General features: G+C 36.9%; 1 pseudogene; it reads right to left on the bottom strand.

The window, feature by feature from the left end:
• LOC141323394 (uncharacterized) overlaps window positions 1-25,186 on the bottom strand; it is a 72,666-nt pseudogene that overhangs the window by 28,296 nt on the left and 19,184 nt on the right.

Genomic DNA, 25,186 nt, shown 5'->3' on the forward strand with positions numbered 1-25,186 from the left:
CCTCAGGACACAGCAGCTCAGGTATTAATTAATAAAGACTTGTACTACTTTCTCAACCTTTTCTGTTTCTCAACAAGGATAATATTAAATGCAGGTCCAGCACCTCTGGCCCAGAAAAGCGTGTGAAATTGTAGTTGCTGTAGTGTAGTCAAACGACAAAAATGCATCCTACATTCTCCATCAATCTGCATTCAAGACTCTGGAACCTCATGAATGGCTAATAGGAGAGGCAAGAAAAATAATGAGTGTTTAGAAATGGTATGAAAAATGAGTAATCTCTAATGTAAAAACATGTAAAAGATGTAACATTTCTTACCTACAATTTGTTCTTCTCCTCAGACGATTGAATGCTATTTCCAAGCAATGTTGAACATGATCTGGATCAAGAAAACAACTTCTTCCTGCTAAATCATTACGTAGCTGGTGTAATACTCAATGGAGACAGAGATGAATTACGAAGACAGAGTCTGCCAAAGGTATAATTTTATGGTTACAATTTAAGACTTCACACATCAATTTATAATATAACAGACAAATAACTGTATGTATGTATGTATTTATTTGTCTTTTATGAAAGGTTGACTTTGGAAACTACAAGGCCTTTATAAGTTTCCTCAATGTGAATGGAAACCACTGGAACTTTGTGGTGATTTTTTTTAACTAAAAAAGATGATGACCACTTTTCTTGCTTGATAATTGAATTAACTTTAATTTTATTGGTGTGCATGTCTTCAAAACTGTATCTGCATGCCCCCCTCTGGCCAAATATTTATAATGGCAGGAATTATGCAGGAAAACATGAGCAGGAGGACAGTAATCATGCTGCAGCCAGATTTAGGTGAAATTCTTCTTCTACTTAGTTACAAAGCAAGCACTAATGGCAACAAATTAAAAAAGATTAACAAAAGCATATTACCTATGTGTTATATTTATCATAAAGGCAGTACTTTAAGATGAGGCTCGCTTTTAAAAGCAAAAAGGACTTTGCGGATGTGACGTGGAAAGGAGGATTAATAAAACACACCACACAGCAAGATTCTTTCAGCTGTGGAGTATTTGTCATGCAGGTATTTTGTTTCAATTTTGTAAACAAGAAAATATTTCTTTGCATAGTTAATTCCTGAAATGGTGGAAAATGTATGGAAAACTTTTATATATTATATATTTTTTATATAAATATTTTTAGATGGCAAAAGTGGTTGTTCAAAATTTAAATTTCCCACAAATACCTAAACCACTCAACATCCCACCTTCTCTGATACATACGGAGCAAATCAGAAAGGAGATGGCAGAGGAAATTGTAACCTCCTCAGGTGGTGAACTAAATGACATCATGTCATAACTTTATGTTTTCTGTGACCATTTTTTACTTCTTTAATATATCTGAACATTTTTAGTTTTCAGAAAGAGCCACTGTTGTGCTCTTTGTGCTTGCACAAAACCTGCTGGAGGTGGTTTGACTACTGATTGGGTATGTACTCTCATCTTACTGAAAAAGAGTGTGAAATATATACAGCAGAATATAAAAAAGGTGAACATACAATTGTGGTCAAAAGTTTACATCCACTTGAATCCGTGAATCCAAGAGCAAGATACTCATCACAGTACTTCCTCCTTGGTTGACTGAGACTCCGTGGTTTACCGTGTGACTTCTCTGGCTCTAGCGCGTACACAGACCTTTTATGGCATTATCACTGATAATGCGGCTACTTCAGTTTGTTTTGTTCCACTGCAATATATTCCGACGTCAAACTCCCAGCTCTATGGTTCCAGGTCCCGGTTCTGTTTACAAAGAGGATTACAATTGCTCATTTATTTGAGTTTAGTAGTGTGTTCAATTTTGTAAGAGGGGGGAGAGGGTTGATTTAATTTGCAGTGCGGTGAAACTTCGTGCGGTGAAGCTTCCTCAGCAAGATCCAAGATGGCGCAACAGTGCTGACGTGTTTCTGTTTGTCTCGTTTAGACTTTTTAATAGTTTTTAATCACTCTGCCTTTCCATATATTTTTACTTTTTTTGATTTGTCTATTTTTGCAACCTGCTTCACTTCACTTATTGTGAAACGGATCTAATATTTTTATTACCAAACTGAACTGAACTGCAGTCAGAGGCTGGCCTGTTGGCTAGCTGGCAAACTAGCTATTGACTATTGTTTGCCTCTGTTAGCGGTTCTTACCACGATTTTGCTTGCACCAGCTTGTGGATTGGACAATATTGGCCAGTTTGTACAGTGCGCTACCAATTTTGCGCATATCACACATCAGATCGTGTCTCCTTCTATATCATTGGATTTACTGATTTCATCGCAGCTTTACCTTGTTGGCCTGCCTGGACCTTCTGTTGTCGGCGCGGAGCCCTACTGAGCCACTGCGGCTGATCCGACGGCGTCGTCGTTGAAGCTTCGTCCGTCTTCCTAGGCCCGCTAGCCTCGGCTATCGCAGCTATTTTGTCGACCTAATTGGAACATCTGTTGTTGCTGTGGAGCCTTGTTGAGCCACTGTGGCTGAGCTGCCGGTGTGATCATTGAAGCTTCACCCGTTACCCTCGCTTCGCTAGCCGCGGCCATCGCAATTTTACCGTCAGCCTGCTTGGACCTTCTGTTGTTGGCACAAAGCCCCGCCGAGCTACCGAGGCTGATCTACCGGCGCGGTCGTTAAAGCTTCGTCCGTTAGCCTTGGCCTGCTAGCCCTGGACTGTTGGCACCCTGGTGTCGTGCCTCGCGATCTTCTAGTGCAGTGCCCATTGAACTGTTGCCTTTTTGCTGCTTATCGGATGCTGATTACTCGGCTTTACTATTGTCACTATTGACGCTTGCAGGTCTGTTTGTTTGTTTGTTTATATTGTATTTTATTATTGTTTTTTTTGTTTTTTTTAGGCCCTAGGTTTTTTGTGTAGTGTATATAATATTTTTATTTAATTTTGCTGTGCTGTTTTGCCTCTTTTCTTATGTAAATATGCCTTGTATGTTGTTGTTTAGGTTAGTTATTATTGTTTTATTTTACTGTAGAGTCCCCAGTCCCTCTAAGCAAATCTTTGATAGCTCCTTTGTTTCACCTCCCACATATGCAGAAACTTTGCCAGGTTTAACTGGTGTCTCTAGAGATGCAATTTCTCTTTTTATTACTCAACGCCTGGGTTTACCTTCATTGAATTCACATTTTACTATACCCTTGGCGATATATTATGTGTCCAATTTACTCCATCATGTTCAGAAATCTGCTTCCATTTTTCTTTTTACCCAATGTACCAAAAGGCCAGTTCTGAAAGCGCTTAGTCGGACACTTATTTTATTTCTTCTTTGTTCCTCTGGTGATGTAGAGTTAAATCCAGGTCCTGTAGTCCCCAGTATTACATCTATTCCCCAGGCACTTTCATTTGGTGACTTTTGTAACCGGAAAAACCTTGGTTTCTTGCATATTAATATCAGAAGCCTTCTTCCTAAGTTTGATTTATTCACTGCTTTAGTACATTCAACTAACCCTGATGTCCTAGCCGTGTCTGAATCGTGGCTCAAAAAGCCATTAAAAATTCTGAAATTTCAATTTCTAACTACAACATTTTTCGTCAAGATAGAACTACCAAGGGAGGTGGAGTTGTAATTTATTGTAGAGATAACTTACAGAGTTCTGTTATACTGTCCAGGTCTGTGCCCAAACAGTTTGAGCTTCTACTCTTAAAAATCCATCTCTCAAGAAATAAGTCGCTCACTGTCGCTGCCTGTTACAGACCTCCCTCAGCGCCCAGCCATGCTCTGGATGCTATATGTGAATTGATTGCCCCTCATCTCTCCTCAGAGTTTGTGTTGTTGGGTGATTTAAACTGGGACATGCTTAATGCACCGGCTGTTCTTCAATCTAGGATAGATGCTCTCAATCTTACACAAATCATTAATGAACCTACCAGGTATAACCCTAAATCTGTAAATGCGGGTACTATCATTGATATAATTCTGACTAACATGCCCTCCAATTATACCTCCTCTGTTTTCGACCAGGATTTGAGCGATCATTGCTTAATTGCCTGTGTTCGAAATGGGTTTGTGGTCAAACGGCCACCATTTTTCATTGTCAAACGTTCTTTAAAACATTTTTGTGAACAGGCTTTTTTATTTGAGCTGTCACAGGTTTCCTGGAAGGATCTTGATCTGATCCCGTCAGTAGATGATGCCGGTTTTTTTTTTTAAAGTACTTTTCTCACCATATTAAATAAGCATGCTCCTTTTAAAAACTTAGAACTAAGAATAGATTTAGCCCTTGGTTCACCCCAGATTTAGCCGCTCTTAATCAACATAAAAACATCTTGTGGCGCACTGCATTAGCATCAAAAAGTCCCTGTGATATGCAACTTTTTAGGGAAACTAGGAATAAATATACACAGTTAGTTAGAAAATCAAAGGCTAGTTTTTTCAAACAGAAACTTTCATCCTGTAGTACTAATTCTAAAAAGTTCTGGGACACTATAAAGTCTATGGAGAATAAGAGCATCTCCTCCCAGTTGCCCACTGCATTGAAGCTTGGAAATACTGTTATCACAGATAAATTCACGATAATTCAAAATTTTAACAAGCATTTTGCTGCGGCTGGTCATTCTTTTCATTTGGCTACTACTAGCTCGACCAAGAAATTTGTACCTCACTCAGTAACTGGTTCAAGCTCCCTTAAGTTTTCCTTTACGCAAATCCAGATAGCTGATGTTTTGAAAGAGCTGTTAAATCTGGATCCGTATAAATCTGCTGGGCTTGATAATCTGGACCCTTTCTTTTTAAAACTATCAGCTGAAATAATTGCAATCCCCTATTACCAGCTTATTTAACCTTTCTTTTGTTTCATGTGAGATTCCTAGAGACTGGAAGGCTGCTGCAGTCATCCCCCTTTTTAAAGGGGGAGACTCTCTAGATCCAAATTGTTATAGACCTATATCTATCCTGCCATGTCTTGCTAAAATTTTCGAAAGTCAAGTTAATAAACAGATTACTGAATATTTTGAATCCCATCATATTTTCTCTGCTATGCAATCTGGTTTTCGTGTTGGTCATGGATGTACTTTAGCTACGCTCAAGGTACTTAACGATATCATAACCTCTATTGATAGAAGACATTATTGTGCAGCCATTTTTATCGATCTTGCCAAGGCGTTTGACTCTGTCAATCATCGTATACTTATTGGCAGACTCAATAGCCTTGGTTTTTCAAGTGGCTCCATTGCTTGGTTCTCCAACTATTTCTTAGATAGAGTTCAGTGCGTAAAATCGGAGGGTCTGCTTTCCAGTCCTCTGGTAGTCTCTATGGGAGTGCCCCAGGGTTCAATTCTTGGGCCAACCCTATTCTCTATATACATTAACGATGTTGCTAGGGCTGCTGGTGATTCGCTGATCCATTTGTATGCAGATGACACCATTCTATATACATCTGGCCCTTCTTTGGATTCTGTGTTAATTAATCTTCAAACTAGTTTCAATGCCATACAATACGCTTTCCGTGATCTCCAACTGCTTTTAAATGCTAGTAAGACAAAATGCATGCTTTTTAATCGAACACTGCCCGTAGTGGCAAACCAGGCTACCATCACTACTCTTGATGGGGCTGATTTAGAGTATGTGGACTCTTACAAATATTTAGGTGTCTGGTTAGATTGTAAACTTAATTTCCAGATTCATATTAACTATCTTCAATCCAAAATTAAATCTAGAATTGGCTTTTTATTTAGTCACAAAGCATCCTTCACTTATGCTGCCAAATACGCACTTGTAAAACTTACTATTCTACCAATCTTTGATTTTGGCGATGTTATCTATAAAATAGCCTCCAAAACTCTGCTTAGTAAACTGGATGTAATTTATCATAGTGCTATTCGTTTTGTTACCAAAGCTTCTTACACTGCTCCTCATTGCGATCTTTATTCTCTCATTGGTTGGCCTTCGCTATATACCCGTCGACGAATTCATTGGCTTCAAGTCATTTATAAGTCTTTATTAGGCATATCTCCGCCCCTGGTAACCATAGCAACATCTACCCGTAGTATGCGCTCTACCAGGTATATTTTACTGGCTGTCCCCAAAGCTTATACCTCTTTTGGTCGCCGTTCCTTTCAGTTTTCTGCTGCCTACGACTGGAATGAATTACAAAAATCCTTGAAACTAGAGGTTCCTATTTCCCTCAATGATTTTAAGCATCAGCTGTCAAAGTTGTTTACTGATCACTGCACCTGTTTATAGCTGCTTATTTCTATTTATTGTGTACTTTAGTATTTTTATTTGCAGTTCATTGTTTGCATTTTCATATTTTCAATGATAATTTAGTGTAAATTTGTAATTTATTTTGTTGCTAAAGCCTATTTATTGTCCTATTTTTTATTATTTTGTACTATATTTCGCTTTTTGTATATGGATCGGTATATTGATTGTATGTTTATTTATTTTTATGTGTAACTCTATGTTGTTGTTTTCGTCGCACTGTTTAGCTTTGTCTTGGCCAGGTCGCAGTTGTAAATGAGAACATGTTCTCAACTGATTTTATCTGGTTAAACAAAGGTTAAATAAAATAAAATAACCCATCTCACTAAATGAAGGTGATAGTGATTTCATCAGAAAATCAGCATCCACCTTGAATTTACAAAATTAAGAAAGTTAGACAATTATATTTAAAAACATTTACTTATTCAGCAAGTTATCTATTGGGTGGTATTTATATTTACCCTGCAAAAAGATACTGGAACAAACAGCTGCCTGCAAATGTCAATTTCTTGTTGTACCAAGCTAAAAAGGTCATACAGTTTCAATCCAGAGGCGATTTGTTGTAGCATGGGAAGTAACCTCACTGTAGAGTGTAGAACCACAGAGCTATAATACAAAGATAATTGAAGAAAAAAATGAGTATCTGAATTAAAAATCAAGACCAATAACCTACAATAAAATGTCATATACCGTAAAATCTTTTTTTTTCAAAAGACACTGCCCCTGTATAACGACATGACAAAATTCTGTCTGTGAACTCCATGACAGTTGTGTTGTCAGCTGCCTTAATCTTTGAAACAAAAAACACAAAAAGTATTTAAATTTTTAATCCTTATAGGCAAAAAAAAAAAAAAAATTCCAGTACCTTAACAATTTACCAAATAATTTAACTTTAAAAGCCATTTTCCATACTTAAATGAGCTACCTCTTTAATTAGTTCCATAACTTCAGGGTCAGTAATGTCTCTTTCAGTTAATGCGTCCTGATCCACTTCTCCAGTAGATTTATACTTTTAACACCACTGCAAAAAGAAGTTTGGTGGTGGTCCTCCCTGTGCGAGGCTGACAGCAAATGTCTCTCCAATAACCCTGCAAAAAAAGGTTTGTCATGTCAACAATAATCGTAAAAAACTAACATTGGCAAATGAGTGTGAAATTTAAATAACCTACTTGAAGTTATGTTTGTCCAAGTCTGTAATTGAGTACTTTGGGTTTTTGCCACCATCCCCACCCTAAAAAAAACGCTTCTCTATTCCAGACATTTCTTTTCAGAAAAGAAAAAAGAGAACAAAAAATTCATAGATATCAACCAAAAATTATATTACTGTAAATCAGAATCAGAATCAGAATGAGCTTTATTGCCAGGTATGTTTGCACATACTAGGAATTTGTTTTTGTGACAGAGCTCCACAGTGCTACAGAATGACAGTGACAAGACGATACATATTATAAAAAGAACAATATAGAGGTATACAAGACAGACAATGTGCAAAAATAGCAAAGACATTTGAATGGAAGTAAGTATGTGCTTTAAATAAATAACGGAAAAATGAATAAAGAATGTATAGTGTTGTATGTTCCACGATCAAGTGTTCATGAGATGGATTGCCTGAGGAAAGAAACTGTTTCGGTGTCTGGTCGTTCTAGTGCTCAGTGCTCTGTAGCGCCGACCGGATGGTAACAGTTCAAAAAGTGAGTGTGCTGGATGTGAGGGGTCCAGAGTAATTTTGGCAGCCCTTTTTCGTACTCTGGATAAGTACAGATCTTGAAGGGTAGGGAGGGTTGTACCAATGATTCGCTCAGCAGTCCGGACTATCCGACGTAGTCTTCTGAGATCAGAATTTGTAGCTGAACTGAACCAGATGGTAACTGAAGTGCAGAGGACGGATTCAATGATGGCAGAGTAAAACTGTTTCAGCAGTTCCTGTGGCAGGTTGAGTTTCCTCAGCTGGCGGAGGAAGTACAGCCTCTGCTGGGCCTTTTTCACAATGGAGTCTATGTGAATGTCCCACTTCAGGTCCTGAGAGATGGTATTTCCAAGGAACCTGAATGACTCCACTGTGTTTACAGTGCTGTTCATGATGGTGAGTGGGGGGAGAGCAGGGGGGGTTTTCCTGAAGTCTATGATCATCTCCACAGTTTTGAGCGTGTTGAGCTCCAGGTTGTTATGACTGCACCAGACAGCCAGCTCTTTTACCTCCTGTCTGTAAGCAGACTCGTCACCGTCCTGAATGAAGCCGATAAGTGTGGTGCCGTCTGCAAACTTCAGGAGCTTGACAGAGGGGTCTTTGGAGGTACAGTCATTTGTATACAGGGAGAAGAGCAGTGGGGAGAGGACACAACCCTGAGGGGCGCCAGTGCTGATAGTACGGGTGCTGGATGAGAATTTTCCCAGCCTCACTAGCTGCTGCCTGTCTGTCAGGAAGCTGTTGATCCACTGACAGACTGATGTGGGCACAGAGAGCTGAGTTAGTTTGGGCAGGAGGAGGTTTGGGATGATAGTGTTGAAGGCTGAACTGAAGTCCACAAACAGGATCCTCGCGTAAGTCCCTGATTTGTCCAGATGCTGCAGTATGAAATGTAGACTCATGTTCACTGCATCATCTACAGACCTGTTTGCACGATAAGCAAACTGCAGGGGGTCCAGTGAGGGTCTGGTGATGTCCTTCAGATAAGCCAGAACCAGTTTCTCAAACGACTTCATGACGACAGATGTTAGCGCCACAGGTCTGTAGTCGTTAAAAGACTACGTCGTAGTCGTTTTAAGATTATGGCACGTCATCTATAAACCTAAAAGTTCCCTAACCAGAGGTCGAATGTTTTTGTAGAGTCTCAATGCCTCTGTGGCTGCTGCACTTGGTTGTAGATTATTCTCCTCCATAACAAGAACACAGAGTTCATAGAGGTCACGATCACAGGGTATGTCTGATTTCCACAGGCAGACATTTTCATGGATGATCACATCCAATTTTTCAGCATCTGCAGGATTCAAGTAGTCTTTTGTTTGATAAAGTTCTGGTAAGTTGTACATGAGGAAGGGTTTTCCATGTTGTAAGTCACGACCATTGCTACGTCGGATTCAGTGGTTATTCCACATGTTTACAACAGTGTCCAGTTCCTCCTAAAAACAAAGCATATTCGGCATTAATAAAGCCTGGGTGTAAGCACAATAGAAGGCTACAGATAATGAGCTCAGACCTATTATCACAATGTGCGCCACCGACATGAGAAGTGCAGTGTTGCGCTTTATATGACATGTAAATTTGCAAGAAATAGCCTATGCAACAGCCACACATTATTAAGAAACTTTATTGTGACTAATTTGCAGAGCGGTACATCAGATTAACTCATTCTGCATGATGGGACAGACTGACAGGATAGTTTTAAAGTGGCTTTTCAGGGCCGCCCACGCACAAATAACAAAGCATAAGCTCATCATCTAATTGTTTTTGTCATTTATATTTTATTTCTTTCTATTCGTATTTCGATTTGCTGTTAAATCAAATTTAAGTCATTAAAATACAGAAATTTTCCAAGCCCATGAGTCAAAATCGGTAGAAATCGTGGACCGGGGGCAGAGTAAACATGCCAAAAACACGCCACTCAGTATTTGGGATAAATGTTATGGAAATAAGATAATTTAATTGCAGGCTAAACAACATGCAGTTACCTGAATTATGGAGAGAAAGCAGAACTTTATAAGACCTTTGTCGGTTGCATCGCCTGTGAAATCACCAGTTGATTGCAGGTCTTTGAACATATCCATCCAGTAATCTGCATTTTGTCATCTGTAAATACCCCACCAACTTGCTATTCTCTGGTTTGCTTGGCTTGTTCCTTGAAAGACACATGGTGAATGCACAGTTCCCGCCGAGTCTTCACGAAGAAACTCTTGTAACCTGTTCACATGGACATTTTCGGTACCAAAATCGGATCGGATTATTTGAGGGCAACCCCTTCTTTCAGCAACAGCGCGGAAATAATACCCAGCAATTACTCTGGGATTGTTATTTGTGAAGTAGGCTTGCATCCAGATGATGTGGCGTGAAAAACCATCAATGCAGCCGTTAACTGCTATGCCATACTGTAACGCGAGGACTCTGGGAAGCGTGTAAGATCCAAATGCAGGCTTTATTAAGCAGATCAGTCAAGAAAGGCAGGGTCAAACACCAGCAAACAATAACATCCAGGGCAAGACAAAAGCGTAATCCAGTAATACAGGCGTGGGTCAAAATCCAAGTGAGCAGTCCAAAGTAGCAAAATAACAAAACAGTGAAACAAGGCAAAACTATGGCTAAGAAACAAAACTATGGCAATGAAAACAAAACTATGACCGTGAAACAAAACCGTGGAAATAACAAGACAAGGCAATGAAACAAGATAAACGCTTGGTAGAGTCCGCAACAGCAAAACAATACTTCGCAGGGCCTGTTTGCAAAAGGCCCTGCTTAAATGTCCAACCAAACAGGAAGTAACCAACGAGGCAGCAGAGGGAGCTGCAACAGTCAGTGTGAGTAAGGGCTCCCTCTGCTGGCCTGGCGTTACACATACGGCTTTAGTTTGTCGTAAGAGTCCAAGTGCCATAGATAGTTAGGGCCTGGCACTCTATAATGTCTCCTCCACAACCTTCTCCCTCTTCTTTCCTTCACACCTAATGGATCCAGACTTATCTGTACCTCTCTAACTATTGATCTGGTCAGCCGCAAACCATTTAAACGGCATCTTTCATGCATCATTCGGTAGCCATGCAGACGTCCCGGTCCATCAGTTTGACTGGCAATGAAATTGACCACACGTTCAGGGTCGCTATAGTGTCTTCGATGATAAAGTTAAAGACCCGACAGCCGCCTCCTTAAGTGTCGAACACTAATGTGAAAGTTGTCAATTACCGATAGACACAGATCTATTTCAGGTTGAGTGAGTCCCTGATCAAAGTAAAAGCGAATACGATTATCCATTATGCTGTGATGATGCTGCGCATCTGTTCTTATGCCGAATAGCCTATTAAGTCGTGATAACGAGAAAACAACTTTGTTATGTCGTGATAACAAGAAAAATAAGTCATGATCACGACAAAACAACTTTGTTATGTCGTGATAACGAGAAAAATAAGTCATGATCACGACAAAACAACTTTGTTATGTCGTGATAACGAGAAAAATAAGTCATGATCACGACAAAACAACTTTGCTATGTCGTGATAACGAGAAAAATAACTCATGATCACGACAAAACAACTTTTGTTATGTCGTGATAACGAGAAAAATAAGTCATGATCACGACAAAACAACTTTGTTATGTCGTGATAACGAGAAAAATAAGTCATGATCACGACAAAACAACTTTGCTATGTCGTGATAACGAGAAAAATAACTCATGATCACGACAAAACAACTTTGTTATGTCGTGATAACGAGAAAAATAACTCGTGATCACGACAAAACAACTTTGTTATGTCGTGATAACGAGAAAAATAACTCGTGATCACGAGAAAACAACTTTGTTATGTCGTGATAACGAGAAAAATAAGTCGTGATCACGACAAAACAACTTTTGTTATGTCGTGATAACGAGAAAAATAACTCATGATCACGACAAAACAACTTTGCTATGTCGTGATAACGAGAAAAATAACTCATGATCACGACAAAACAACTTTTGTTATGTCGTGATAACGAGAAAAATAAGTCATGATCACGAGAAAACAACTTTTGTTATGTCGTGATAACGAGAAAAATAAGTCATGATAACGAGAAAACAACTTTGTTATGTCGTGATAACGAGAAAAATAAGTCATGATAACGAGAAAACAACTTTGTTATGTCGTGATAACGAGAAAAATAACTCATGATAACGAGAAAACAACTTTGTTATGTCGTGATAACGAGAAAAATAAGTCATGATCACGAGAAAACAACTTTTGTTATGTCGTGATAACGAGAAAAATAAGTCATGATAACGAGAAAACAACTTTTGTTATGTCGTGATAACGAGAAAAATAAGTCATGATCACGAGAAAACAACTTTTGTTATGTCGTGATAACGAGAAAAATAAGTCATGATAACGAGAAAACAACTTTGTTATGTCGTGATAACGAGAAAAATAAGTCATGATAACGAGAAAACAACTTTGTTATGTCGTGATAACGAGAAAAATAACTCATGATAACGAGAAAACAACTTTGTTATGTCGTGATAACGAGAAAAATAAGTCATGATCACGAGAAAACAACTTTTGTTATGTCGTGATAACGAGAAAAATAAGTCATGATAACGAGAAAACAACTTTGTTATGTCGTGATAACGAGAAAAATAAGTCATGATAACGACAAAACAACTGTTATGTCGAGATCACGAGAAAATTATGTCGTGATCACAACAAAACGAGAAGAAAAAAATAACAATGCATGGCCTCTTAGGACTTCCGTATATTTATTTATTTTATATATAGCTTTATTTTGCTTTTCTCCATTGGCAGAAGCGCTGCAGGTGTGTGATGTGACCATGTAAATCCTCATGTTCTACTGCTTTTTGCGTGTATAAAATTAATCCCTGAAAATAAATGAAGGTATTTTCATGAGTCACAGCCACATAATTTAATTGTAATTTAAAACAATAATGTTGGTTAATGGTTAATAATGGCTTAACAACTGTCAATTGTCAGGAGAAATTAAATAACCAAAATTAACATTCTTATTTCCAATACACTCCAATGAAAGTTAATCAGAAAAATAATAATAAAGCAACTACACCTGTTTATGAAAGTATCCAAATAGTCTGTAGGCCTAGTACGAAAAAAAATTACGCTTGTTAATAAAAATAATTTTATGTAAGCCTATAAGCTGCAATTAAATAAACACATGCATATTAAGGTTTTTTTCAAATGGATGAAGAACAGGCTACTAGGTTTTTGCACAATAGGTGAAATTATGAATGGAAACAGCTCAAGGGCAACTTTTCTTTTTGCGATACACCAAAACTTATGCAACAATTCTTTTTTCAGGGATGATGTAAATGATGATGATCACGTTCACCATTTTATCTGCAAAAAAAAAAAAAAAAAAAATTATGCATATTCTCTGTTGATAACAAAACGGCGCAAAAACTGGGTGAAAACTTAGTTACTGTTTTTTCTGCTAAGGCCTACGTCTACTGACCAGCCAATAAAAATGTAACATGAAATGGTGCTTAATCAATAGGATACAGCACTAAAATTTTAAACTGAAACACATTCCACAGTGCGATTCATCATGCTTTTGTGTTTACCAGTAGTGCATGCTGATGATGTTTTATTCCTCTATAGTATCTTTACTATAAAACATGTCACTCACAATTAGAGGCTTTTGCATATGAACTCTTCATATATGAAATTGTCTTACTGGAGTTAAATACAGATCATCTTTGATCTTTTACAGTGTTTCTACCAGAAGATGCAATACACCGATATAAAAAGGGCCTTGCAATACTTGCAACAAGGAATGGACAAAATGCTGGCATACCACTAGTGTGGGGTGGACCGCAAAACAAATGTAGATACTGCAGTGATCGCAGAGCTAGAAGCTTGTAACGCTGAAGCCTACAAGACATTGCGTGAAAAGTTCCATAGAGGACAGAAACTGTCAGAGTTGTCCAAACATTGCAAAGAAATGTGTGCAGTTGGGCCACTTTGAAGCATCATTGAGGAAAAAAAGAAGAATGGCATGCTTATCGACCTTTATCAGAAACAAAAGTTACTTGAGTTACATGTGTTAGAGAAATATTAAAGAGGTTGAAGTTCAGGCATACACAATAATTGCTGTCATCTTACCTGTTGTTATATTTAATAAGTTTCTAGTAATTCATGTATTCAGGTTTTCTTTAAGACAGTGTTCACCTTTCATTGGTTTTGTTGTGTGAAAATAGACCAAAAATGTATTGAAAATGTTATCAACAAATTCAAATAAATGTAAATGTTCTTATTAAAGTAGAATTAGCTTGCTATGTTTTCATTTTAGAATACTGTTCCAGGTTCTAAGTAATTCCCAGAGAATGATGTGGTAATTATTTATTAATGACTCATGGATTCCCTGTAGGCCTATTCTTATTTTATATTTTATATTTTTATATTTTAAAATATTTAAGTGTCCATCAATTCTTGCAGCTCCTTTATGAAATCATGCAAACAATGGAAATTCTCTGGTTTCTTTGCTCCACTTGATGAGAGCACACTGAAGTGGCCACATTGTGAGGTTTATGAACTTGAAAATAGGTAACCCATCAATGCTAAAAGAAACCAATGCTAATCAATGCTAATTTTGTTGAAAATATACCTGATTTTTTCATCAATGTTCTTTATATACTGAGACATCAACACCAGTTTTGGAAGGACACATTTTATTACTGGAGCCTCCTGCAACAAAGTTTGTCACAATGTGATTGCTGTCTGTTGGTCTGAAGGTTTGGTAGGATAAAGATGAAGAAGCAATATCTGCTGTTTTTAATAACACTGAAGGACCTGATTAGCTGGATCTGGTGCGTTTAATAATGGTCAGAGCTAAACTCTGCAGGGCTATTCTTTTTACCCCCAAGAGAAAAATAAAAAATAACTGAGTATATCAGGGTCTTGAGGGCTGGTGAAATAATTCCCTCTAGCTTGAACTTTTATGTCAGGTCAGCTTATTATTTCCATAGTGCTTTATATAATACAGATTGTGTCAAATCACTTCACAATGATAAACAGGAAAATTAAAGAATCAATGGAGGCAATACAGATACTGCTGTAAAGCACGTCTAAAAGACAAGAGTGTCATTATTCAGCTCAAGTCAGTTCAGATCAATAACTGTGAAGTTGATCAGTTTGAAATGACATCCATTCAGCTGTTAACAGTTCTATGTAATGTAGCTATTCAACTAGAACAAGTTTGGTGTTGATTGAATTCAGTTGGGTACCAATGTCAATGTTGCAAGATGTGATTCAGTTGTAAAGCACCTCTACGGAAGATGGTATGCCATCATCCAGCCAATATGAAACTCGAGATTTGCGTTGTTTTTTGGAAGTATTTCCACTGATGGCACATGACAGGCCTTTCTCCAATATCCGTGCATGAATTCCTAGTTTTTTTCTTGTCTGTAAAACTCATCCAAACTGATGACACTTAATCTCCCCTCTTGAGTAAATGTTCATGTGGTATTTAAGGTTACCTTTTTGGTAGAAACTTCTCTCCAATGTGAATTCTTATGTGAACTTCAAGGTATCTTTTTTGATTGAAACTCTTTCCACACTGAGAGCAGATGAAAGGCTTTTCTCCAGTGTGAAGTCTTATGTGGACGATAAGATTTCCATAGCCGCTTTTCCACTGTTGGGCAGTGCGAGCCAGTGCTAAGACCTTGCCGGGTGGGGCCAATGGCCTCGAGTCGCAAGCACCAAGGCCAAAAGTAAGCTGCGTTTCCACTATCGAGCCAATAGCCTCGCTGCGCAAACCTAAGGCCCGCCCTTTACACACCTCCTTGGATCAAACGTCATGAAACCCCTCCCCTTTCTGCAGGAGGACTGAAAATAAGTCAGGTAGGCCACCATAGTGTGATCATCGAACGATCAAAATGGAGAGAACCAAAGCGGCTGTTTGTTTGCTCCGGTGTTTTCTTGGTGGAAGATGAAGCAGTGAAACCAAGATGCGAAGATTGAGGCTCAGCGGCGTTTACGCCGAAAGCTTATGTTAGCTGCAAGGTGAAAAAAGAGCAATACAGCGACATGGAAGCCGGATACAGAGAATGCAGAAATGCTGACAATGGATGGAAATGGTAAATGTTGTTAAATTACATCATGTAGTTATTTATGTTATCTGATTTTCTGAGCGAAACTAGCCTGATAACTTAGCCATATAAGATACGGAGTAAGTAACATACTGATACAGAGTACATACAGAGTTTGTAATGTAATGTTATGCTTAAGCTGTTTAGAGCTATCAGATGTTTTGCTAGCATTACATCACATAATTCCATAAGTAATGTTAGACATTAATTGAATTAAGTTAGTACATCCGTTTATACATACATGTTTAAACGTTTTATGTTACTATAGATCTTTATGATAATTGAGGAGGTAAAACATATTTTTCATTGCAGTATTTTTCTGAAGATTCAGTAATTTTATATCTATTTATACAAGTGTATGTTGCCATATTGTTATTTAACATGACTAGAGACATAATAATTTATATTTTGTATTGTTATCTTGCAAATGATGGATCAGGCAGGCATCCTCTCACTTGAAAGTCTGCTTTTGTATCCCCTCCATCAAAGAACCTCCCAAGAACAGGGACATTGAGGTTGAGTCTGCAGTACTTGATGTCTGTCTGTATTAAACAAGATAAAATTAAATGTACATATACATACTATTGTGTTTAATAGAGTGAGAGTGTGTGTGTGTGTGTGTGTGTGTAAAGAAAGCTTCAAATTATTTCTTAACGAAATAAAACAAATCGAAAACAAAAAAAACTGTTTCATAAAGATTTTTCGTAAAGATGCATTTCACACATAAGGTTCATCCAAAGAGGAGATTGCGAGTCAGGATACACATTTGTCATATGTAAATTTGTTTTTGCAGATGTCCATATGAGAAACAATTACTGTTCGAATAGGGCTTAAGATTAATAAATGTGCTTTTTTGGCTGGCTGTTTATAACATACAGAATTTATTTTCATAATGCACTCACCTGATCTTGAATTAAACACATTATTAGTCAAACTTACGTATGATGACGTTGATGAGGAGCTGCTGAAATTTATGTTTTGCCTTTCTCCCTTTGTAACTATAGTATCCCCATAGGGAATTATCTCCAATTTTTTTCAGCATCCTCCTAATTCCATCTCCCAAGCTGCCTCCACTCTGAAGACACAAATCAGCTTCTCTCACGTGACAGTGTTTACATGTCTGGATGATGTTCTCAGCTGTCAACAAGTTGGCAAGATTTTGTGGCCTTGCCTGTTGCCAACATTGTTGAGCCTCTTTTTGTCTTTGACACCAACTGGACAGTGTTGTCTTTTGAGCAAAATCATCCCCATCAATGCCCTCTGAATCCCACAGAATGTCCTCAAGCCTTTTCATATTAAAATCTTCAAATAGAGAAAGAAAAACAAAAATAAGACAAAATAAAAATTATATATATATATATATATATATATATATATATATATATATATATATATATATATATATATATACATACACAACCATAACAGTGATACAACATTGTATTTAACCTGGTGGACCTTTCGTGTTGTTATCTGGCTCAGTTGTCTTAGTGTTTCCATCTGCCAGAATGTGAGAGTTGTTATGAAGTGCTAAGTTGATATCAACTCGGACACAGGAAGGGGTGGCTTATCTTTTCCTTTTCCAGGGAGAACGAGGGCATAATAAAGGATTCTTTTGTTTTGGTTGGGGATATGTGACATGATTCTTCATTTGAGATGCAATGTGACTTGGGATGAGTTTTTCAAATGTGCTGCCAGAATTTGTAGACCACAATGTGTGTACAAGTGGACATCAAATGGGTAAGTGTTGAATATAGCCTGCATGTGGCTTTTCTGAATTTAAATTCTACATCCTTGTTGGTCACATCACCTAATCACACAACATGGATATTAATATGCTTCTGGAATGGTTTGGGTTTTGTGCAAATTGTAAATGTGTATTTTTCTGAGCAGTCATTGAAGGTACATACAGATCTGGCCATTAAAAATGCGTCTATTTTCACGCGGCAGCCTGCAATTCGGCACGCGTGGGCACGCGTCCTACCGCAGCTGCTTTTTTTGATTTTTTTACAACGTTGTTGCACTTCATATAATATCCACCAGGAGGCGCAAGGAACAACATTCTGTAGCCAAACACCATGGCCAGCTCTAGGGGGCGTTGGTCACAAATACCAGTACAATAGTTCAATGATTCCTCTTTCCTGAAATTATGGTTCAAACCAATAGCAAAAAGATAGCCTATTCATAAGCAGGTGCAGTTGTATTGTTATTTTGTTTTCTTTCTTTGTTTTCCTGACGAACATTTATTAGACTGCATCGGAAATAGAAATGTTAATTTCGGTTATTTTATTTTTCCAAACCGACAACTGACGTAAACCGCTAAATTCGTTTTCAGGGATTAATTATACACAAGCAAGAAGCAGCATAAACATCAGAACCTCACGCGCAGAGCTTATGCACAGAGAAAAACCCAATAAACCTATATATAATAATAAATAATATAGGCCCATATAAGAAATATATGTTTTTCTTTTCTGAATGAATAATAATTTAACAAATTAATAAGTACCAAGCCTGTATGCAGAATTTTAGGCAATTTCTGTGATGCGCCCTTAAACCAGCATCTTGTTTCCATTATTTTTTTTTTTTTACAAATAGCCTACACATCTGTTTTTTTTTTGTTTTTGTTTTTTAATTGTGATTGTACACAAATAACATAAATATGTAAAATAGCATAGTTTTGAGCAATGCCGTACTCTTGAACGAGTATTGTAAGCTGTATCCACTTTATTAAGGGGAAAAAAACCAAGTGATCCTGACGGCACCGCAGGCAGTTAAATAACTCGACAACTTTCACCTTCACAATAACATACATTATATATTTAAGTGTTTTAAAGCAACATCAAATTAAGATATGCATGTTTAAGAGGTAGTTCGTCTTTTTCTTTTTCTAAGATACACAATTTTAGATACACTGACAATTAATTTGAGTAGAGACAGATAGAAATGGGAAGGATAAATATAAACTACAGTATTTTTGCGATTATGGTGCTTAGAAATTTATTCTAAGCGGGCAGCGGGCGGGCGAATAATATAGTTAATATAGCGCGGAGCGGGTGGATGCGGAATAAAACCTTGTGGAAGCGGGACTGGAAAAGCACTTTGTTATGTCCTATAGACTATTTAGATTCTTCATCATCAAGCAAAAATTTATTCATAAGCAGGAGCAGTTTTATTATTATTTTCTTTTATTTTTTTTCCTGACGAACTTTTATTAGACTGCATTGAAAATAGAAATGTTAATTTCTGTTTTTTTTTTTTCAAACGACAACTGACGCGTTTAGTTATTATTAACGACAAGATTGTGTTAAATTACATTTAAATTTAAATTGAAACATGGCTGTGACACATTAATAACAGCTAAATTCGTTTTGAGGGGTTAATTGTACACAAGCAAAAAGCAGCAGAAACATCAGAACGTCACGCGCAGATCTTATGCACAGAGAAAACCCAAAAAAGCTGTATGTAAAATAAATAAAAATGCCCATATGCGAAATATAAATTTCTTAATGAATAATAATTTAACAAAACGAAATAAAATAAAATTAATAAGTAGCAAGCCTATATGCAGAATTGTAGGCAATTTCTGTGATGCGCCCTTAAACCAGAATCTTGTTTACATTTTTTTTTTTTTTACAAATAGCATACACATCTGTTTTTTCATTGTGATTGTACACAAATAACAGAAATATGTAAAACAGCAGTTTTGAGCAATCCCTTACTCTTGAACGAGTATTGTAAGCTGTATCCACTTAATTAAAGGGGGAAAAAACGTGATCCTGAAGGCGCCGCGGGCAGTTGAATAACTCGACAACTTTCACCTTCAGAATAAAATACATTATATATTTCAGCGTTTTAAAGCAACATCAAATTAAGATATGCATGTTTAAGAGGTAGTTCCTCTTTTTCTTTTTCTAAGATACACAATTTTAGATACACTGACAATTAATTTGAGTAGAGAGGAATAGAAATGGAGAGTATAAATATAAACTACAGTTTTTATAGAGTTAAAAATTAATTAATTTATTTATTAGTATTATTACTATTATTATTTTGATTTGTTTTGCGATTTTGGTGCTTAGAAATTTATTCTAAGAGGGCAGCGGATGAATAATATAGTTAATATAGCGGGAGCGGGTGGATGCGGAATAAAACCTTGTGGAATCGGGATTGGAAAAGCACTTTATTGTTATATCCTATAGACTATACTTCATCATCAAGCATGGGCGTCGGAAGCAAAATAAATGTGGGTGGGTCCTCCCCCAGAAAATAAATACTTGAGTATATGCCATTTTCTGTAGTCTGGTGCCTTTTATTTAATGTTTTTACACAATGCAAATACTCCATGTTTACAAATATTACAAAAGACGGCCGTTCTGCAACATTTTCAGTGGCGTAAGTGATAATACGAGTAACATATCGTCTTTGACGCGGGAGACCCGAGTTCGCATCCGCCTTTTGGTGAAATCATTTTCGAAATCGTCTCCCTTTTCACTTATATCACATCGGAAAGGCATTTGTTTATTTGTTAATTAATGAAATAATTGAAAAGTTGAAATAAAGTATCAACTAGGGTTAGGTCACCTACCTTAAGTGTATCTGAGCACTATACTGTACTTTTAAGAGTGTTAATAATTAATTTTATTATTATTATTGTTATTATTATTATTATTATTATTATTATTATTGTTGTTGTCTTTAGATTTGTTCTTACATTTTTGATGCTGTACATTATGATGACGCTCTGCCCATGCATTTTTTTTTTCTTAAAAACTAATTGAAGTGAAAGGGAAGAAACCCATGTAGATTTGGCCTAATGTCCATAAATACTATAGCCTAGTATTATATCCTAATATAGAAAATAATTTAGACAAATAAACAGAAGGCTCACTTTTCAAAACAATAAAGCTTAGCCTATATGACTGACAACGAATACAACAATTGTTAAGTATCAAAAGTGCTCGAGTGAGTTATGCAATTTTTTTTTCACCTTTTTTTCTTTTTCTTTTTTTTTTTAAAGTGGAAAAGTAGTTCTTCTCCCAGTCACGAACTGCGGGTACTCCGACCAACGATCAGTAAAAGTTTTTATTTTTTTATTTTATTCCTCTTTAAACAGCTCCGATTTACATCATTTTAGCCTGGAACTAGGCTTAAGTCTGTTCTGGGAAACCAAAGGGAAGTGTATTTTTTATTTATTTTTTCCTCAGTTTTCTGAAAAGTAGCCGTTAATGAGGCATCAGCGTTAAGCGGCATTCAGTATAAAGAGCGAAATGTTTATGAATGGCAGAGTGGGGGTGGGTGGGGTGTTGAATGCTGTCTGTTGCCTTGTTGTAATCAACATTTGGAGACTATTTTGGGGGTGCTGGGGGCGGATTCCGACTGCATTCAGTTGCATTTCGAATTCAGCATTCAAATGCATGCCAGGGAGAAGGGGAAAGCTTTCCTCACACGCTCCACTTTTTCCAAAACATTAGTGCCACGGCCCTGACACACGGGTCAGTGGATAAACAACCCGAACCCGACCGTTTTCAAATAACCCAACCGCAACTCGGACCGCAGAATAAAAAAAAATAAATATTGTACCCGATCCGCCTCCTGACCGGTATGTTTAATACTAAAGTGATTAAGCTGTGGAGATGCAATCTGAAATATCCCGACATCGGAAATCCATTGGTGTACAAGCTAAAAAATAAAATTAAAATAAAATAATGTGTCCTGTTGTAAAGTCGTTGCCGTATTGTTGTGTATGAAGTTCAGGTGTTATTATTTTAAGAAATATATATGTTTTAGGATTCTCCTTATTTTTGTTTTAGACATCCATCAATTACGGTGAATAAAAAAATTCTGCGCTGGTGGAAACAAGACTTTCGCTTCTACTTTTGAGACCGGTGTTCGGACGTTTTTCTAAAAAAAAAAAAACTCAAAATTTATTGTCATAAAAACAGATGCTAAATATAATTCAAAAATGTTAAGTATTTGCTGATTAAAGAAAACATGAAGGACGCCGCTTAATATTTGGCTTTTACGTGAACTTTAAAGCTTATCCCTCATTCCATTTGTTTTCTTTGTTTTGTAATATTTATATTATTTTCGTGAAATGTATTTTTGCTCAACATGCATTTCTCGTGGCCACGAGTTTAATGAATAAACCAACCTGCGTGACATTAGTAACCCAGAATTATTTGAGATATTTCGTTTTGAGTTAAGAAATTGTTAGCCTATATTAATTGTTATAGAAATTAATACAATATTAAATAATTATACAGGCGAAGCTGTATATGCTAATGCTGTCTGTGCGCAATGTAGACAGCTTTCACAAGTGTTTACATGTATTACATGTTGGCCAGTTCAAATTAAATAGCCCTGCAAGAAACATTTCATTCATCTCACAATCTTGTCCATTGACTGACCTTCTTTTTTTTCCCATAATATTTGTATTATTCGTTTGTATTCGTTATTTTTTCCTTCATTTTGATCTCGTTACATAACATTCTGAATGTAAATGATACTGTAAAGGTTCTATGACTGGGGTTTTTACTGGAATGCAGTTTAAAGCTTAAATTTAACATATATTGTATTTTATTTAGTCTAACAAATTACTGAAGAGTGAATCATTCACGTAGTTTCATTTGGAAATAATTTATCGTCACACAGTAAAATAGGCCTACATTCCTTCTCTTAACTAAAGAATTGAACATATAAAATATGAATTGAACTTATTTTATTTTGTTTAGTCTAATTAATAGACTAGACTATATAAATATTAAACTGTTTTACTGAGAAATGAATCATTCACGTAGTTTCATTTGTAAATGAAAACATGCTCATTTATCGTCACACACAGGGATAAATACGATCAAAAAGTCAAAACGTTATTGGCATAATTGTCAGGCGTTAAAAATAAATAGCCCTAACCAGGTATTGAAATAATAATAACCTATAATAAGAATAAATAATAAGTGATTTAGAGCTATCTACTTTTTTCTTTATTGTGAATCGCTTAACCTAAATAACTTTCTGTATATGCTATTTGGCAGATATTTAGCAAATATTGTGAACTACAATTATGCCAATAAAGTTTTGACTTTATGATTGTATTAATGCCCGTGTGTGACCATACGATTTACAAATGGAACGTGAATGATTCATTCGACAATGAAACACTATATAGGTTATAATTAGACTAAAAATGAATATATGCCATATAGCATGATCAAAGCTTTAATGGCATGTCAGCATTTATCATTTAGATTCGGAATGTTAAGAGATCGAAATTAAGGGGGACATAATGAATATAAACGAATAATACATTTATTACAGAAAAAAAGAGGATCAATTAATGGATAAGACTTAAGGATGCATAAAATGTTTCTTGCAGGGCTATTTAATTTGAAGTACTTATATGTAATATATTCTTGATAAACTTTTGAATGCTGTCTACATCGCGCACAGACATTCGCATATACAGCATTGCCTATTGTTAATATATAACTTAATATTGCATTAATTTCTATAACAATTAATATAAACATTTCTTAACTCAAAATAAAAAATATTAATAAACCTGTCTCTGATAATCCTGGGTAATCGTCACGCAGGTTTGTTTATGCATTAAACATAAGGATGTTGTTACCTCGACAAAATGATCTTGTGGCCTCGACCTAATATGACGTTCCCAGGAATTAATATCTCCTGGCAATGACAAAAAGTAATATGATGTTCCCACGAATTCATATGTGTGGCCACGACAAACATAAGTGAACCGAAGGTCTCCCCTCCAGGTAACCGTACCTTTTAGTTTTCAGCCTGCTCCAGTCCAGTGCGTTACATGACTGCCCCCTACTGATCATGTCTTTGCAGTATCAGAGCATTTTCTAGGATCCTTCGCAATACACCGGCGTCACGCGAGACCACTTTACTTCCCGCGCGCATTTTAAATGGCCAGATCTGTACTGCTTTTCCATAATATGAAGCTTTGCCTTTTTCACCTCCAGCATGGCTCGGGCGATGTCGTTTGCCTCTTGTAGCCCTTGGTCGATTCCCCGCAGAAGTTGTAGCTTCTCTTTATTTAGCTTCACCAGCTCATCACTGCAGTCGCATCGGATTAAAGGACGCCTTCTGGAGCTGGATTGTTGGTGCTGGGCTACCTCAGTCAAGGGTAGTGAAGGTGTGGCCAGGTGTGGTGACGCCGGTGCTGAAGAAGCGCTGTCACTACTGGCAGGGGAAGAGGGTGTGTTGGGTCCCCCACCAGTTCTTTCCCGGTCTCTCCGGACTGCTGCGCCTGTCGCTTTGGAAGTGCTGGCAAAATCGTGCCTTTTTTTAGGGATCACGTCCCACTGTCTCGATGGGCAGGAACCAGACGCTGCCAATTTCATGGCTATGCTTTCCCAGATTTCTTTTTTTTTTTTGGAGACCGTGTTGTGGAAACTAGCGAATAATACACCAACTTATCCAGCAGTATAGACATTTCGGAAGCGGTGAAGCTGGGCGATCTCTTTTTGCAGTCTTTTTCTCCGACATAGTAAATGTCGGTATGTCTCTCATGTTTGCGCTTGAGTATTGAGGATTGAGGAAATCATCCAATTACACAAATGAGCGATTTACGCCAATAATGTGCATGTACATATTTCAATGAGCCCCATAAATGCAGTTTGTAGTATTTTTAAAATGCTTCTTTATAAAGAACATTGTAGTGAATTTTACAGGAGACTCATCTCATTTTAACTTGGCCCAGCCAGGGATGCCAATTATGTAGTGAGTTCTGCTTTCGCCCACTAGGAAGGCGAAATAGTGTAGTGATGGGTACTCGTATCACAGATGATGTTATGATTCTTGGATCACATGTCACTTAATGTGTGGTTATGAGTACATCACATAAGAAAGATTGGTGGGATATCTAACTTGTAGAACCTCTCACTGTATTATCAACACAAGGAAGACACAAGTGTAATTAAATATATTTTATTAACAAAAGATAGACAAGAGTAATCAACAACTACTAAAAGAATACCATAAATGTAAAAGGAATAAAGTGCATAAGATGCATAAAATGCAAATGATTCAGTTGGGTGTTGCTATGTCAGAGCTATGTTATCCTATGGAAAGATAAACTGTTGCTACTCTGAAACAAATAAGGTGAAGTACCTTATTATGTATCAAACAAAT

Source organism: Garra rufa, chromosome 1 (genome assembly GCF_049309525.1).
Source record: "Garra rufa chromosome 1, GarRuf1.0, whole genome shotgun sequence".
NCBI classification, from domain to species: Eukaryota; Metazoa; Chordata; class Actinopteri; order Cypriniformes; family Cyprinidae; genus Garra; species Garra rufa.